The sequence below is a fragment of the Achroia grisella genome, unplaced genomic scaffold (genome assembly GCF_030625045.1).
Source record: "Achroia grisella isolate CSIRO2021 unplaced genomic scaffold, CSIRO_AGI_Agris_v1 utg640, whole genome shotgun sequence".
In the NCBI taxonomy this organism is placed as follows: Eukaryota; Metazoa; Arthropoda; class Insecta; order Lepidoptera; family Pyralidae; genus Achroia; species Achroia grisella.
In genome coordinates, this window is record NW_026712977.1 from 1,166,026 (window position 1) to 1,183,775 (window position 17,750).

Genomic DNA, 17,750 nt, shown 5'->3' on the forward strand with positions numbered 1-17,750 from the left:
ATCAGTGAGTAGAATTAATAACACGATTGAAGTTTTTTTCGTAACCTGAACCCGCTTCAGACAATAACATGAGCATCAGATCAGTCCAAAGTTACGAAAACATTAAGAATTAACCAACTCTCTCCACCCTGCTAAATTACTAGCTATATTTTCCATTACTGTTAGTCTCCTTCCCTAGTAATCGACGATTATTATTATTTTTACATTTGCTAAATCGACGCTAGGACAACAAGAGGTAATGCATAGAAAAATATGGGTGGTCTTCTAGGTACGTGTGTTTGCTGACGCGGCTTGCATCGGTTCCCACAGTTACTAGAAGTGCATTAGTCAGCGTAATGTGTTATTTATACACACAACAACATACGTGTCATTTGCCCTGTGATATTCGATACTGCAATATATATTACACCGTCTCATTTTATCTAACCAATCCTAGTTTTGAGAAATGTATTTGTTTACTGCTTACAGGAACATTAACTGAATTGAATATTGAATATACCTACTTATTATTATGTAGTTTTATATATTATATACTATGAATTTCGAATCGCATGAGGTAAAATAAAATGGAATACATGATGTGAATTTTAATTTGTCTATTATTTTATCAGTCACAGTAACACAATACAGAAACTGAAATTGCTAATCCGTTTTTTCGACTCATCATGTACATAAAAGCAATGCATAAATATAATATTTAAAAAGGAAAATTATTTTTTAAATTAGGTAGAAATTCCAAAATCCATATTCTCAAGTAACGCGATAGTCTGTACCTAATTGTACCGATTTTTAAATTTTAAAACCTGTGCAGTTTTAGAAAGTATAAAGTAATAAAGTATTTCAGAAATGTATCTGATATAGTTATTAACTAATGAGAGTTGAATGATAAAGGGAAAAAGGAAATGAATTGCTTTCAGCCATAAGACCGTCATATCGTACTTATACATATGTAACTTAATATATTATTTGCGTTTTTATATACTGTGTAATGCATAAAGTATATAATATTTATCTATTTAACGAATTTTCAAATTTGAACACATAGTTACAGTATCCGATGTAACCATACTTGATCAAAATCGAGGAAATTCTAATTACATTATTAGATATCATTAATTTCTTGTTGGTATGCCATGCCATCGGGATCGTGTAGAAAGCTGGCGCAACTCTATGACCCCAACTTTGTCGCCTCGAGGGAAACCGTGTGGCTTCAGTGGTTAAGAATTCCACACCCACCCTCCTTCCTTCGGCGGGGGTGTAGTCGTTGTCGAGTAAATAAAAGGTCTAATATTATAACGAAAATAAATACCCGTTTTCTTGTATTGACTTGTAATTGGCCTGGTACAATTACTGATGTAGAAAGTCTTATATATTCAGCGTTTGTCATTTATATTGCATACTAGTAACGCCTGTGACTATGTTTCTAGGCGGTCATGCACTATGCATTCAATTAATTTAATATTGAATATTTAATTAACTGACAAAGCCATGGTATGCACAATGACAGGCTACAAATTAGAGCGCACTAGTAAACAGGTATTGAAATCTGTCGATGCAGTATCTTATATATTATTATAACTAATATTTATCATAATGATTTCATCTAAACTTATATTTTGTCGGGGAAGCATTAAATTTTTGTACGTCTCTATTAATATTATAAAGAATGTAGAAAGTATATATATCTTATAGATAAAATTCTCGTGTCACAGTTTTCGTTCCCATACTCCTCCGAAACTGCTTGACCGATTCTCATGAAATTTTGTGAGCGTATTAAGTAGGTTTGAGAATCGGCCAACATCTATTTTTCATCCCCCTAAATGATTCTATTTTTTTATAATACAACACAAAAATACATACAATCCTAAATTTTCACCCTTCTATCATCAACCCCTATTCTTTTATAGCGTTATTAATATATATGGCAAAACAACGTTTGCCGGGACAGCTAGTATATACATATATATATAGAACTTACTGTTTCGACAGATTTTTTTTTTAAGTAAAATGGCATTGGCATGACGTTTTGTTAGAAAAATCTATATAGCACATTATTTCACCAATGTATGTCATTTGTTGCTCGTATATTGAATAAAGACTAAGACTATAAATCCGGTGTTTTATAAAAAGGTTACCCACTTTAGAGAGTAACATTTACATCGACGTTTTTTTAAAGTTACTGGAATAGCAAAGCTTCCTACCCATATGGTTGTAAATGCAACCAGTACCTATATCATAAGCACCTTGAGCATTATTTAATCACGTGGCACAAGTTATCGTGAGTTGACATCAGACGACAGATGTTATGTCCTGTTCACTGCCATACCTCAGGCAGTGAACAGGACTTAGTCCTTCGGGATGTCAACCTCTAACTCTCTCTACCTGAAATTACTCTAAACCTCTAACTGAAAGCTTTCTAAAAGAATCTACTTATACTACTGGCTGAAATACGTGAGAATCTAATTAATCCGATAAACCGTGGTAGTCTCTCATCTTTGACCGTCCTATCAAAATATTCCCAAAATGTGGGCATGTCAAGTGTTTCTTTAAATTAGAATTTCTTTTTAGGTTGTTTAGTTCGTACTATCAGATATGGGCGATCAGACGCCTATGTATTTAGGAGGAGCCCATTATAAAGGAGATATTATTCACTGAAATAATTCAGACAAAATTTTTTTTAACGGAAGTTAAGGTTTTGGGACATATGAAGAGTTTGGTCTCGTTAACATTATTCTTGTTATTTTATTACTGAAATAACTATTATACTTATTTACTTCGGTCCATATTACTATTTGGAAGTATGTATCACACAAAAACTTAATAATAATAAACAATATTTCTTTAAAACAGTAATACTATGTAATGTTATATTATCTGTGGTAATACGCATGTTGCTTTCTCTTTCTTGTTGTGATGAGTCTACTTTCCGAATGACTGGTTGAATCAAAAATATGTTGTATATTACATAGCTCTCTATATAAAATTGCTTCTTATTAAGTCAATTTGTATAAATATTATTTATATTTCTGACAATTTTCCTACTTATAACTTAACTGACGACTTCAGTGGTCCAGTTCGATTCAAAACTTTTTATTTTATTTTTATAGGCCTGGGCCTTTTCTAAGTACACTATACAAATGCTTACAAGAAAAAAACGTGTCCAAGTATTAATATCAGAAGTTTTAGCTTGGGACTAAATGGAGCTGTGTGAATTGTTCTAGGTTATTATTATTATTAATAATAATGTAGTATAGTGTTACATTTAAAGGTAGTAAATGTCCCGCGGCTGTGTTTGCCTGATATTGTCTAGATGTTCTCGTGCTGGCGTGAGTATCAATATTCAAGGGTCTTAACGTTGTAGTTATATGTCGTTATGGTTTGAACATTATACGACCCAATCACCTTTATGTAGTGTGACCATTATTTGCGCAAGTAGCATTGTATGACAGATAGAAAATCTGTCTTCCTAGAACCTTTGTGATATCTAGTTCTAAAGTATATAAGCTTGTGTTATAGGTACTAAAAATGTTGTGTATGTTACAAGGGGCTGTGTTTATATTCAGGTTTGTTGTGTTTATAGGTATTTTATTATAATAAAAGTAAATTGCAGACATCAATAGTATAAAATAATTAATAATGAAGACCACAAGAATTATTTATGTCTAAAAGAAGCCATTTTGTTGTCTTTTATATTCCCGCGCAAACCTAAAGCACCACAGATACACAATATGTATTGTACGGCGCGTAGCCGCAGTAGGATGACGAGCGAGTCATAGCTGTATGTGCGATGTGAATACTAGTATGAATATTAACAAAAAATAATAATACTGATAGTATTTTATAATATACATATATATAATGTGTACAAATGCTCATAGTAATAAATACGAATATATTCTGCGGGACACGAAAACAGTGAATTTCATTACATAGTTTGTATCGCTTTATCAACAAGATATTCTGTTATAATCATAATTGGAATAAATTTATTAAGCTTACTTGAGATGTGTGATTTTAATCTGTTTTTTTAGGGACGAAATCATTGTGATTTATTTTTTATATTCAAGTGACTTTTACAAGCATAACATTTTTTACAATAATATAATAACCTACACAATACCATAATTTATTACATAGAAAAATCCCAGTATAATTGTATTCTAGTAAAATTTGCGGATAATTTTAATCTTTTCGTTGATCGATTGGTACAGAGTATCAATTACCGGGACTGTCTCGTATAGAGTGCAGCATGGTCAGGTTAGTTATATGTCAACTACGCATTGACTGTCTTACAATGTCAGGATTGTTTGCAATAAATTGCTCACGGCTATTCTCGATGTAAATATGTGGTAAACACGCTTTGTGGTTATTTAGGTGAACACGATGTGGCATAGATCTAAATTATACCAATTTTACAGTACTAAAGTACTTTTAGATAGCGCCGAGACTTAATGGTTTATACCTGAAGGGTAGTGAGTTCAAGTATATAGATATCAGATATTATTGTTATATTTTTGGATGACTTTCTAGTGAAACAAATACTGCGAGAAATTGGTAGGTTTACTAATCATTATTTACTACCACATTAGCCAGCGAAATGTTGGTAATATTAAATCTTGGGTTGATTATAACATTGACAGTTGACAATGACTTTCGTATATGGCATAATTGTTGTGACCGTATTTGTTATATAGTACATAATATATTATATATAAGATATATATATAATAATAAATAATATAATTCAAATATAAGATAAATAATAAAATTCTCGTGTCACAATGCTAGTTAACATACTCCTCAGTAGGAGAATGCAAATCGGCTACTATCTATTTTCATACCCCTGTGTGGTAAGGGATATCCACCCCTAAACATATTTTTTTTTCGACATAATATTTTATTTTCATTTTATTATTATTTAGGATCGAAAAATACATACAACCCTAAATTTTAACCCTTCAAGCATCAACCCCTATTTTTTAATAGCGATTTTATTTTATACTGCAAAATAACGTTTGCCGGGACATCTAGTATACATCTATACATGTAATATGTACATACATAAATATATATATAGTATCTAGGGTCAGATTTATACCGTTAATCCCGACGTTTCCAATGTCATTCACGAAAATATCCCACAAACAATTTATGATTATAAATAAGAATATTCCAATTGTGCGAAAATTGATATCGAAAACATTGAAAGTAAGAACTGTGCTAAAACGTAGGACCACTAAGGCATGATTCAGATTGATAACATCAGCAGCTTGTATTCTAAGATGTATATTAAGAAGGTATCATATGCCAGTGAAATTGCAAATATAGCAGGCAGCACCTTTGTTCTAGGAATCGTTAATGTATGAGAAATACTATGGGCAATATAAATTCATAATGAATTAGTTATAAGTTTTTTTTTATTTATATTCGTAATACACAAGCTGTTAATTATTATAATATAAGAAGAAGTTGGGTGTATTAGTGCTAGTAAAAGAGGTATAACTTAGTCTTCAATATTTTTTATGTTTGACTGATTCAGTGATTTGACGCTTCGCCTTACTTCCGATGGTCTACAACAAAAGACTACTTCAATTTAAAATATACACAATACCTCTGACTACCCCATTTAGGCTAAGAGTCGTGACGATAAATATATATTATTTAGATTACATATCGCCTCCTTATAGAGACTATGCATGATTAATAACCATGGTCTCATGTACCAAGCGGATATACCCTTATATTGCTTATTCTGCTATAGATTTCCGTAATTATTAAATAAAAAGGACAAATTCAAGGTAACGGTCGTGTTAATTGACCAATAATAATTGTTGTAACTCACTTACGTACTTCGTGAATTGGAATGATTTTGTAGCAGTTTTTTTGTATGATTGCAATGACAAATAGTAGAAATGAATGGCGTGTTGTGGTGGGTTACGACTACGGCTCGATTATAAGAAGTCGTGGGTTCAAATAATACTGACAGTAAAATATTTAGTTAAATATACCTACATGATACATTTTGGCAAGTTAAGTGTTGCGTTTACTATGAAGCAGCGTCAGTTTGCAATACCTCTGACTACCTATGTAATTTGGAATTATAGTCGTCAGTTTTAAGAAAATATATATCAAATATGTATATATTTCTTTTAAATATCCAAATAAGTAAAACTGAAGTATCCGTTTGTAATTTTCACATATTCATAGATACATAAATTAATTGTAATACCTATTTATAAAATATATCTGTGGTATAACATGGTTATACCACAGATATCATAATTGGTTATACTACAGTATAAATGTTCAGTGGTAGTCACTTTCATTGATACCAGTAGGTTTTATCTATGAAGCTACAAACATTTACTGTAAACCCTACAGCTACTAACGTAATACTGAATAAAAAGTTCATTATTATTATAATTAGGTGGCGTTGTATAAATGATACATATAATTGTTATATAATATCATTAAAAGGTTAAATATATACGCGGACAAAGACGCGTGCACCACAAGTTCTATATACGAGGGTCGAAATGAAATTAATATATATGGACAAATTGTTACTTTGACAGTGTATAGCAAATCAAATTACATAGTTGCAACAGGTGTTAACAAAAAAATACTTCCGCCTAATCACATACAATATGTCACTAATGGGAGATTCGAGTACTTAAGTTTTTATACTGTGCCTATACATTAAAAAATATGTCACAGACTAAAAAAATTATAAGTTTTTATCGCATTAACCAGATTATGTTGTAGATTACAATGATTTACGATTCCGAGGTGATATTTTTTTATAACTTGGCTACACTACGCAATGGGTCCGTGTGAAGTAACAGAATAATTTCTTAGTGTTATTTTTTATAGCTCCAACAATTATAGTTGGCTTGTTGTGATCTGACAACAACATAGTAAGGAGTTAATTTACTAACTATCTACTGTTGAGAGAAAACACTATGTTGTCATTGTTGCTAATGATCTGAATTGACTGATTGATCTAATTTCATTTTAATATTGGTGTAAATATTATGCAAACCAATTGAAATGGCTAACAAGTTAATGGCCCATCTGTTGATAAAGGATAACCGCATGCCTATATACATTAATAGCACTACGGATATGACGTTATAATGTGACGCCTTTGATTCAGCTTATATGTTGCCATTTCAGAAGGCGAAGATGTCATTACTTTCATTTTGTAATTTGTCTGTGTTCTCCCGTAAATCAAAACACAGCAACAAGCTGCTGGCTTCTATAATGCTGAAGTATCTGCACAGACGAAATACAAAGCCTACCTCGATAGGATAATATAGACATAAAAAAAGATAACTGAGGTAAAGGTCATGACGCATAGAGCTTTCGCTTTTAAACACAATCAATTAAAAGGATTATGAAACGGATTTATTTATACGACTCAAGATGAAATACAAATTGAATTTATGTATAAGTTCAGAAAAAACGAGACAAAAAATATAATAGCCAGTGTTTGTGTGACGAGTTCCGTTGAAAACCACAGCACGCGTGAGGTAATTACGTATAGGTATGATGATCATTCCAAACTTGTAAGCCTAAACATCTGTGGACAATAGATAACATAATGCGAAAACGCTCTTAATACGTAATGTATCTTTTTTTTATTTTTTTGTAATGGCAACTGGAAACAAGTTAGAACACGGTTCACCATAAAGTATAATAAAAAAACAATACTATTCTTTAGGATATGACGTACTATATATATTTACAAAAGAAAATATTTATATAAAGTATTTTTCTATCAGTTGTTTTGTATCAAGTCTAGTATTATTATTATAAAAAAAAACTATAATATAGTACGTAATAGATAATATAACGGATATATGTGAATACGGAGAACTCAGGCATTTCCTATACTGGAGGAGATAGGCCTTCGTAACGTATCGTATCCCGACGATACTGGCATATCATCTTTTAATTGAAACAAAAATCCAAAGTAAAGAGTTTGGTGACAGAATTTAGTGAAACATAGGTACGGAATGTAGATAACTTGATAATATTTCTACAAACTGTATCAAAGGTACTACAGTAGAGATATAGCTAGAAATGAAGGTAGTGTAGTAAACTGAAATCAATAGAAATATATTATAGATGCAAAGTTACATAAATCGGCATACTGTTATAAACCTCAGGATTATGTTTGGTTCGCTACTCAAAAGAGCAGGTCACCTTTACCGTAGACTCCCGGAGGCTGTGCAGACATGCGTCAATAGTGCCTTCAAATGGAATATAGTAATATCTAAGTTGTAGTAAAGGCAAATACAGTAGTGTCCTTTATTGTGAACTGCAGGATATGTACTGAAACTTGTATTATATTGGACGAGGAACCAACGTTGAACATTATTTAGATTCTTGTATTCAATAGTATGCATCTCTATCTCTACATTGATAGGATATGTAAGAATGTTTATGAAATTAAAATTAAATAAGATGAGTCGGTATATTTTATATTACAACATATTATGAAGATGTTATATGACTCGCCTAAATTATAATAATAAAAAAAAAGAGCATTCTATTTGATACCTACAGGAAGAATTATATCAATTCGTAAAAAAAAATATTATTTTTAAATGAAATGGGTTACGCTAAACTACACACCGAATTTTACGGAAGTTGGAAGTTGTTTGAAAGATTACATGTATAATACGTGTATACTCGAGAAAAACTAGTAAGGAAACTAGTAAGTTTATAATAAGATTAATGACAATGAAGTTTAATTAATATTTTAACATGGTTAATTGAATTGCTTCTGGCATCTGTCCGCCATTATTTTTATCAATATTTGTATTATTTTGATACCTCTTTTTTGTATATAACTTTTGACTTCTTTGTGAGGCCTCTTGAGAATTATACATACACATACAACTATTACCTTTTTTAATAAATAGTTGCAGTGTTCCAGCTCCAGTCACCTTGACACATATATATTACATATGTATGTGACACAAAATGATTTTTTTTCGCAGGTCTCCATTATAATTCAGGGGTTTTTTTCTACAACTTTGTTGACTCTTTTACGCTTTTAAGCCTTTACAGATTTAACGCATGGAAATGGGGGCGAATGTAGAGTAACAACAGAATACAACAAATCCGTGGAAGGACTTATGGAGCGGCTGAAGATCAAGACTCCTGACTGATGTTGTAAATTCGATCTAGGTTTGAATGGTCCAGGGGATTCATTTCGCGCATCGCCTATAGTCACTATGACTATATGTATAATATTTCCTTTCTTAATCTTTTAGTATATAGACTGTGGTTTGTATTTAAGTTTGCCAACCCTACACACTCGGCGATGGTTAGTCGTGTCTTACCTACAACAGATGATCTTTAACGTGAATATTGATAATAATCAGTACTCAGTATTGATATATATTCTCACGACTTCGATCCTGAATGAGGTAGCCAGAGGCAGTTAATTAATGAGGTTGTGTTGAAGGTTATACTAGAAATATTCACATTTCGCTTAGAATATTTGAATTTCAACTAACAGGAGATGAGGCAAGCTCTCAGATTTAGTTTGTTATAAATGTTACCGTTACCGGAGAGTGTCATACAATTGTTGGTCATATTCGAACTCATAACGTTACGACAGTAGTTACACATAACTTGTGTTGACTTCTTAAGCAATTACGTAATTGTTTTGAAAATTTACCGAGAATCTAGACATTGGCAGACTTCGATACATGCTGTTCATACATAAGTAAAATGTACTTAATTAAATATACATCACATAATTAAAAATAATTATATCAGAGGGCTTTTTATATAGAATAAGTTTGTTCATTTTAAGTTTAAAGAACTGGCAAGAAACTCAACTGGTTTGTATTATAATTCCCTTAATCAGTTGTCTAGTACAGCATTTTATCTAACATATTTAATATATCTATAAACCTGCCTGAAAAACGAACGCATTACACGATCGTCTCCGAAATAATTGTTTAGTACAAAGTTTTGAATAATATTCTAGAATTTAATAACGTAGGTATATTCGTAAAATACCTATTATAAACTCTGTCTATATCTGTTATTTTACATGTTTGGTAGATATAACTATAGATTAGATAATATATAAGTCATAATGTATAATAACGGCCTCGGTGGTCTAGCGGTTTAGCAAATCGGTTTATTTCCGGTGGTCGTAGGTTCCTTTTCACGCACGATGCAAACATTTGTGTTCATGAGTATGATTATTTGTATTTAAGAAAAAAATGCGTCTAAGTATTTCTATCATTTGTCTAGTACCCATACAACATGGATGACGCATGAATTGTCCCGGATTATTATTATTATAGCAAGTTGAAAAGTACATATTCTTTCTTTAGATTTTCTATAATACGCTGTATCTCTACGTCTGTATTTTATTGTGAATATTTTATCGGTACTATAAATAGTGAAGAAGGTTTTTAGAGTAGTTTCTGTTAGATTAGTCCTCGATACTAATTTCAATAGCGATTGACTGTTTTGTTTACATTCGTGATCAGTTGCATTGTAGTATGTCGAGGCCTCGGTACCTCGCCCATTAATACGATTATAGCTGCAATAATGCTGTTAACAGACTGCATTTTTTTAATTACTTAAATGGCATATTTTTTACTGCAATACTTAAATAATAGTGTGTATTATATATTAGTTACTTGTTATTACTAGACTTTTACTTTTGTATTTATATTAAAGTTATATACTGTAAATATTGATGTATGTATATATCATAAACAAGGCGAAATTATAAGGAAATAAATATTTATTGCGTTACTTATTTAGTTTAATTTATTAAATAAAATAAATAACTCTATATATAAAAATGCAAGTTTAAATAAACATAAAATTGTTTAATATATTTTAAATATATAATTGCAAAAGATCTGAGAGCATCAATATTATTGTTTAGCATTTTCTATAGTTTATTATATAACAAATGATTATTATAGATTTTTATGTTTTCTTCTTATTCTAAATCTGATCTATTCATGACTATGACCCAGGAACATGTTTCTCCACTTAATAAAAAGGAAAATACGCGTACACGGCGGCGTGAGGTCACATTTGGGAACGATATTTTATTATATATTTGTAGTATCGATATAGTACCCAATAACAAAAATACAATAATGTTAATAATAAATGCCGAAAATATGAATACAACTTCACCCACTTACTTTCACACTTCTTCAAAAAGCTGTATGTAATTCTAAACACATGTAGAATAGTTCGTAAAATTTTTGTCATCACAATCATTACCTTTATACTTGTCATTATTTGGTGATTATCAACCGCAATGACAGGTTTATCACCCCATCAAAGGGAGATATATAAAATACGTGTATATATGTATATAATCAATAATAATAAAGAAATCATTACTTTGTAAGAACTATTTGGTCGACATAAAACTTAGAATATATATACCCCAACCTATACTTGGTTTCGCAATAGTATTTAGTTTTGCTTTAAATTGGCTAATTAGTCGAATAATTAAGTTATTGCTGTTTCTGTGAGTCGTGTATTTCACGATACCACAATTAACTATATTTACTATAATTTATATTAATCTATGTACAGTTATTGCTTCTAAAATGTAACCTTAAAATTAATTTACGTTACGTAAAGGATCGCTCAAATAAAGCTAATAAGTTTTTTATGGGAATGGGTAATATATTTGAGAATAAGCTACCTATATGTATTAGAAAGTTTTAGAGCTACGATACGATATTGTCATTAAGTATAGATGCTAGTACAGTACTTTGCACTGTACTTAGAAGATGACTACTGACTACTAACAGTTACTTAGAAGATGACTAGCGTTAGTTGTTCAGGCATTGGATGGTCAATATAATGGATACGTTATATATATATATACACTGTAAATATAATATTATGATACTTATTAACAGGTATACAGGTAATATATCTCGTATCACAATGTTTGTAATCGCACTCCTCGAAAGAGCTAGACCAAATTTAATGATTTCTTTTGTGTATATATGGTACGTTTGAGTATAACGTTGTGAGCTATTTTTTAAATTAGTCTATAATTTATTATTATGTCAAATGGCATAATGTGTTATGCCATTGCCTTTGATGTTAATAAATGAATATGATTCTAAAAAGTAAATTATATTAATAAAATGTCGCTCTAAACGTCGATGTGGTGCCACTAAACAATTCGATTAGCTAATTGTGATCTAGAATAATTAAAATGATTATTCATAATCCTATTGTTCAGTGATTGTAAAAAAACATAGGATTTGTGTCATTATCCCTTCAGAGGCCTAGATTTAATGGAATCATGTCAGAATGGCGACGCGTATCGCGTGAAGGAAACAATAAAAATTGGAACTGTAATGAAGACTGTAATTATCACGACACGTAAAAAATTGTACAGTGTTTCAGCTACTTACATAACTGATTTTTTGTTCAATCTACTTGAAATTGAACTGGAACAGACATATAAAATTAATTTAAGCATAAAATTGTTAAATGTAATTTACGCTACAATTTTAAAAGGACTCTCAAACAGAAAAACTGTAAACAATTCAATAGAAACTGTGTTTGAGAATAAAAAAATTCTCAGACATAAAATGTTTCTTTTATGTGTGTGTAACTTTTAGTAACTTTTAGTAGTAACTAGTAGTATAGTTATTTTATTTGTTATATCAACATATTCCGATCTAACTCAAAATGAACAAGCAAGAAACCTCGACTTCTACTAAACTGAGCAAAATTTATAAAATTTTACAAGCTATTGAGGGAGTAATTTATGAAAATCAAAGTTCTATATATACAATTAGAATTAAGGAGTGTAAGAATAGCACTATGCTACTAGTCCTACTTGTTGTGCATAAAATTACTAATTTTCTCACTATTTTGTTATTTTTGAAAGAAATGAAATTTATTGCTTAAATCTATGCTTAAATATATATTAGTTCTTCACATTAGTCATTTCTGACATGCAATAGACAACATGTGCCATTTATCACATTAAAAAGTCAAATTATTAAAATATTTAGCACTTCGGTAATAAATATGTTGCACTATATAAATGTATTGAAATAAATCCATATACGCAAGGTGTCGCTCTCACATAAGATTAGAACAATCGTGCCTTTTAGAGAATCATTAAATGCTTAGGGAAAATATGATGACAAATCAGTGGTTGGCACGCATAATGATTTAATGGATAAATGAAATGTGACGAAATAAAATGACAACTGAATAAAGTGACAAATAAATATACATACGTTTGAGGGATTCATATCCGCATGGATGGATGTGTCAAAGGATTAACGAATGCATTCCATGTGAAGTGAAATAAATTGCAATTATTTTTTCAATTGAAATGAATTTTAATGAATGCACATATATAAATGAAACTATAATATTTTAAATTCAGTATATTAACTCTGTGATTTTATAGTAACAGCATGCCGTAATTTGCAATGTTATATAGGTATAATGAATATTTCAATTTGAATTCATAACAATGTGATTCTGTGGTACTTAAAAATATCAAATATACGTCGTCAACGTACGCATTATTAAGTACATGCCTTCATTTACCTCTGTCCAATCTCCGTATACAATTTACACTTCACTTCCGTTATAAACAAGAAAATATAGTTTACGTATAAAAAACGTAAATTGACGGCAATTTCGATGGGGGCTCTGTTTTTGTGACATGTTTTGTTATGGAATTGATTTTGTACTTAGGTATCCTTAATAGAAAAGTTACATTACCTACTTTAATACTGAGTGTACCTGAGTATACTAGAATAGTTTGAATTCATACTTCTTATTAATATACATATTATAAACGCGAAAGTTTCTGTGTATAGATGGATGGATGAATATTTGTTACTCTTCCACGCAAGAACTATTGAACGGATTTTGATGAGACTGTACAGTAATATATATTATACATTAGAATGTGAGCTATAAATTTAATGTGGGTAAAATCGCGGACATTGATATTTATAATAATATCTCAAGACAGTTCACATAGTGCCATCTAGTCCCAAGCTAGAGCTTGTGTTATGGGTACGAGACGCTGTTAGAAACACATAGATATTTTTACATACATAATATAAATAGAAAACACCCAGAACGATACAAACAAACGTACTAAAATGTTTGTAACGTGTTAGGATTCGAAACCGCGACCATCGAATGTGAAGCGGTGTGCGTTGTTTTACTACTCACGCAGTTGATTAACAGCAAGAGTGTATATCTGTTTTTCTGTCTGTTTGTCATTTCTTCATGATCCAATTCGACTTGATAATTTATATAATTTATTTATTTCTTTATATGTGAAATATTTTTACAAATAATTTATGAAATGCCTGACTTCTGAGGTAGGACCTGATAATTGTAACGGACTTATGCTATTATTTAAATCAAAAAATTAACCTAAACGGCTGTGTAATAGGGGTGAAAGTTTATTTAGACGAATTCGTGGGTAGAAACCAGTATTCTATATAATGTTAGACATAGCTATTTATGACTACATATAAATAACAAAAAATATTAAAACACACATTGAAAAGTACGATAAATTTATTCATGCCAGTTGAAAATTTATATTTAGCCGTTTGTAGGCACATAAAAAATGTCTTAAACAATTACTGGTTAATCTTGTTCGAAAGGTTTTTAGCAGATGATAAGGAAATAGCCTTGATCTACTTTTTATTACATTATAGTTACATTTTAATCAACAACAGAATCGTTAACGACTGCGGAGGTGTAGTAATTTGGTATTTGTCTTACTTTCCGGCGGTCGCAGTTTCAATTCCCGCTCAACATTAAAATATTTGTATTAAAGAGTATGATGTTATACTAATACTATTATTGGTATGGGTATTTTTATTTACATATTGTAGTTGTTATTTTAATATGTATAGGATTTTATATCAATAATCGAGGTTTGAGACAGGTTATCTATTAACATATCTAGGAAGCCAGTTCGTGTACTATCTTTACTGTCTTCTATTTTTATATAAGATTTTAGTTTCTCAAAAAACTATAAATACAATCACTCTTTTGTACAAATAAAGTTAATTGCATTTGATTATATATTTAAAAACATAACTTTTAAGTATATTCTAGAAATCATGGTAGAAGTTAATATGGGCTATACTAGATGGCGCTGTGTGTTTACTGTCAGGTTTCAGTTTTGGTGAAAGTGGTTCAGTGTCAGGATTAGTTATATGTATATGTTATGGCTTTTAGCTTGTATATTTAACACTTTGTAATATAGTAGGTATATTGTATTTTTAAGTTGTTTTATAATAATTATATATTATTATAATAATTTCATTGCAAATACAGTTTAACTATGCTATATTGTTACAATTAGTCGTGTAACAGTTTCTTTCTTTATAGTATAAATTTATTTAAATTTGACGGACATAATTATTAACATATTTTCTTATATCTACAATATACCATTATATATTCGCAACGCGGAAATAAATTTGAGAGATTGTGAGAGAATTTATTTGCATTAATTATTTGTATATCACAAAAAATGTCTCTTTTTATACCAACTAAATAAGTTTGTGTTATCTTAATTTAATTAATGCTTTAATTTTTTAATCGTATGTTTGAAAAACTTCCTTTTGGTAGACGAACAACGTAATATATCGGTAGCTCTCAAATTTATGATTACGTAAAATGTATGCGACATGGAAACTTTGGTAATACTTGTTTTTTCTTTAGAAAAATAAAAAGTTTTTTATTTATTAATTTAAAAGTAATACTTGTTTCAAGTGTAGTATTTATCTGTATGGTAGTTAGTAATATTCATTACAATATGTGAAACTTGTAACTTGCGATTTTGTTTTATAAAAAGATCTACAGCATCTTTGTGCTCGTCGACATCTGTATTACGATTGATATATGACATCTGAATTAAAAATAGTTTATTTTATAACTCTACCGGAGTTATGAAATAAACTATTTTTAATTGCTTACATTAAGTTTATTGCCTCAAAATCCTAGAGCCATATAATTTCACGTCATTCCTCACATATTCTACATTGTCTTTATTCGTGTAGATTAGAGTTTAGAGTGCCCACAATTAAAAAGAAGATAAGATACTCCTTATGTATCAAAGAGAATAACGGTAGAATAGTGTCTGTTGTTTAAAAAATATTTTTTCCTTCAGGTATATTGATCTGAAATATTTCTACTGCTGAGGTTTGCATCGCTGTATTCAATTTTGTTAACTGATAAATTACAGTGTAATTATATAGTACAGCTGCGTAATATCTTAATTCTTATGAATCCACATGCACACTATTTATTTATTCTTTATATCATTACTCAAAATATGTTCTATAACAATCTTAGTAACGTCTTTAAAAGACGAAAGTATGAATGCATATTAGTTACTTTTTCGCGGAAAATTGGTTGAATCGATTTTAAAGAAACTTTACAATAATATAGCTTATACATCAAAATAATACATAGGCTATAAATTTCAAGGTGAATCCGCGGGCACAGCTATTGATACTAATATCCCAGGACAATTCACAGAGTGTCATCGAGTACCAAGCTAGAGCTTATATGATGAGTACGAGACCCCTATATATAAAAATATATATATTCCTAATATGTATAAATATTTTCTTTATATAAACAATACATGATAAGAAAACACCTAGACCGATAGACCCGTGACTATCGAATGGTGGTGCGCTAAACTGTTAAATTGAGTTTATATGTCATATGGTATTTTATAACAGTTAAACATTTCGTAAAACAGTAGACGGAGAAATGTGAAAAGAAACATATTTTAAATTTCGTATGTGTTGAGATATTTGAGCTTTATGTATATTTCATGATGGTGACTAATTTCTATTAGTTTACCTGTTACCTTGTTTGCCAATCTAGTTTTATTAAATCGAAATCAAATAATAGGTATAGATAATAGGAACTTATATTTAGACGATGACCGTTATTTTGTTATGATCGCAAATAAGGCGTAGATAAATATTTTTAATGAAAATTGTTGAATTTAAAAGATATACAGGTATATTCAGTTTTATCATATTCTAATGAAGTGTAATTATCCTTATATTGACAATATTATTATTCTGTTTATTATATAAGGCAATTCCGTAAGTATTTATACAAAAATGTTGACGAGGTCTGTGGAACCTCCATAGACAATATTTGACTTATAATACCAACACAATGGATACATAAACAAGATCAGACAGTGTAAACTCTATAGACTTCAGAAAAATCGCTAAAATCGATATTAATGTAGATATTCTGCATAATTGCAAATATTAATCTCATTAAATATAATATTTCATAAAAGAATTTTTAAATAAAAACAGTATTTTAAGAGCTAAATCCAATTTATAACAAAATATTGATGTTAGAAATAGAACAAATATTACGCAATGTGTCCCAATTTATGAATACTACGATAAAACGCACGACTCTCTGATAAAATTATGTGAACATGTTAAAAATCCATTAACCAAATGATAGATATATTATAAACTGTACAAACTCAATTAAAAATAATATAATTAACATTTCGATGAAAGAACAAACAACGTCGCAGTTACATTCTAAATTAAAATCTAAAGTATATTTATTAATCTATAGGTCATTTGTATTAATTTGTCCAGTTCAGGAAATAGTCGAGAAGAGCTGGAAAGGACCTCGAATTTAATTTAATTTCGTTGTTTTTATTATAT

General features: G+C 29.9%; 1 protein-coding gene across 1 annotated transcript in view; it reads right to left on the reverse strand.

The window, feature by feature from the left end:
- Window positions 1-17,750, reverse strand: part of LOC131849180 (beta-alanyl-dopamine/carcinine hydrolase) — a 46,980-nt gene that overhangs the window by 28,941 nt on the left and 289 nt on the right. The window lies entirely within an intron of this gene.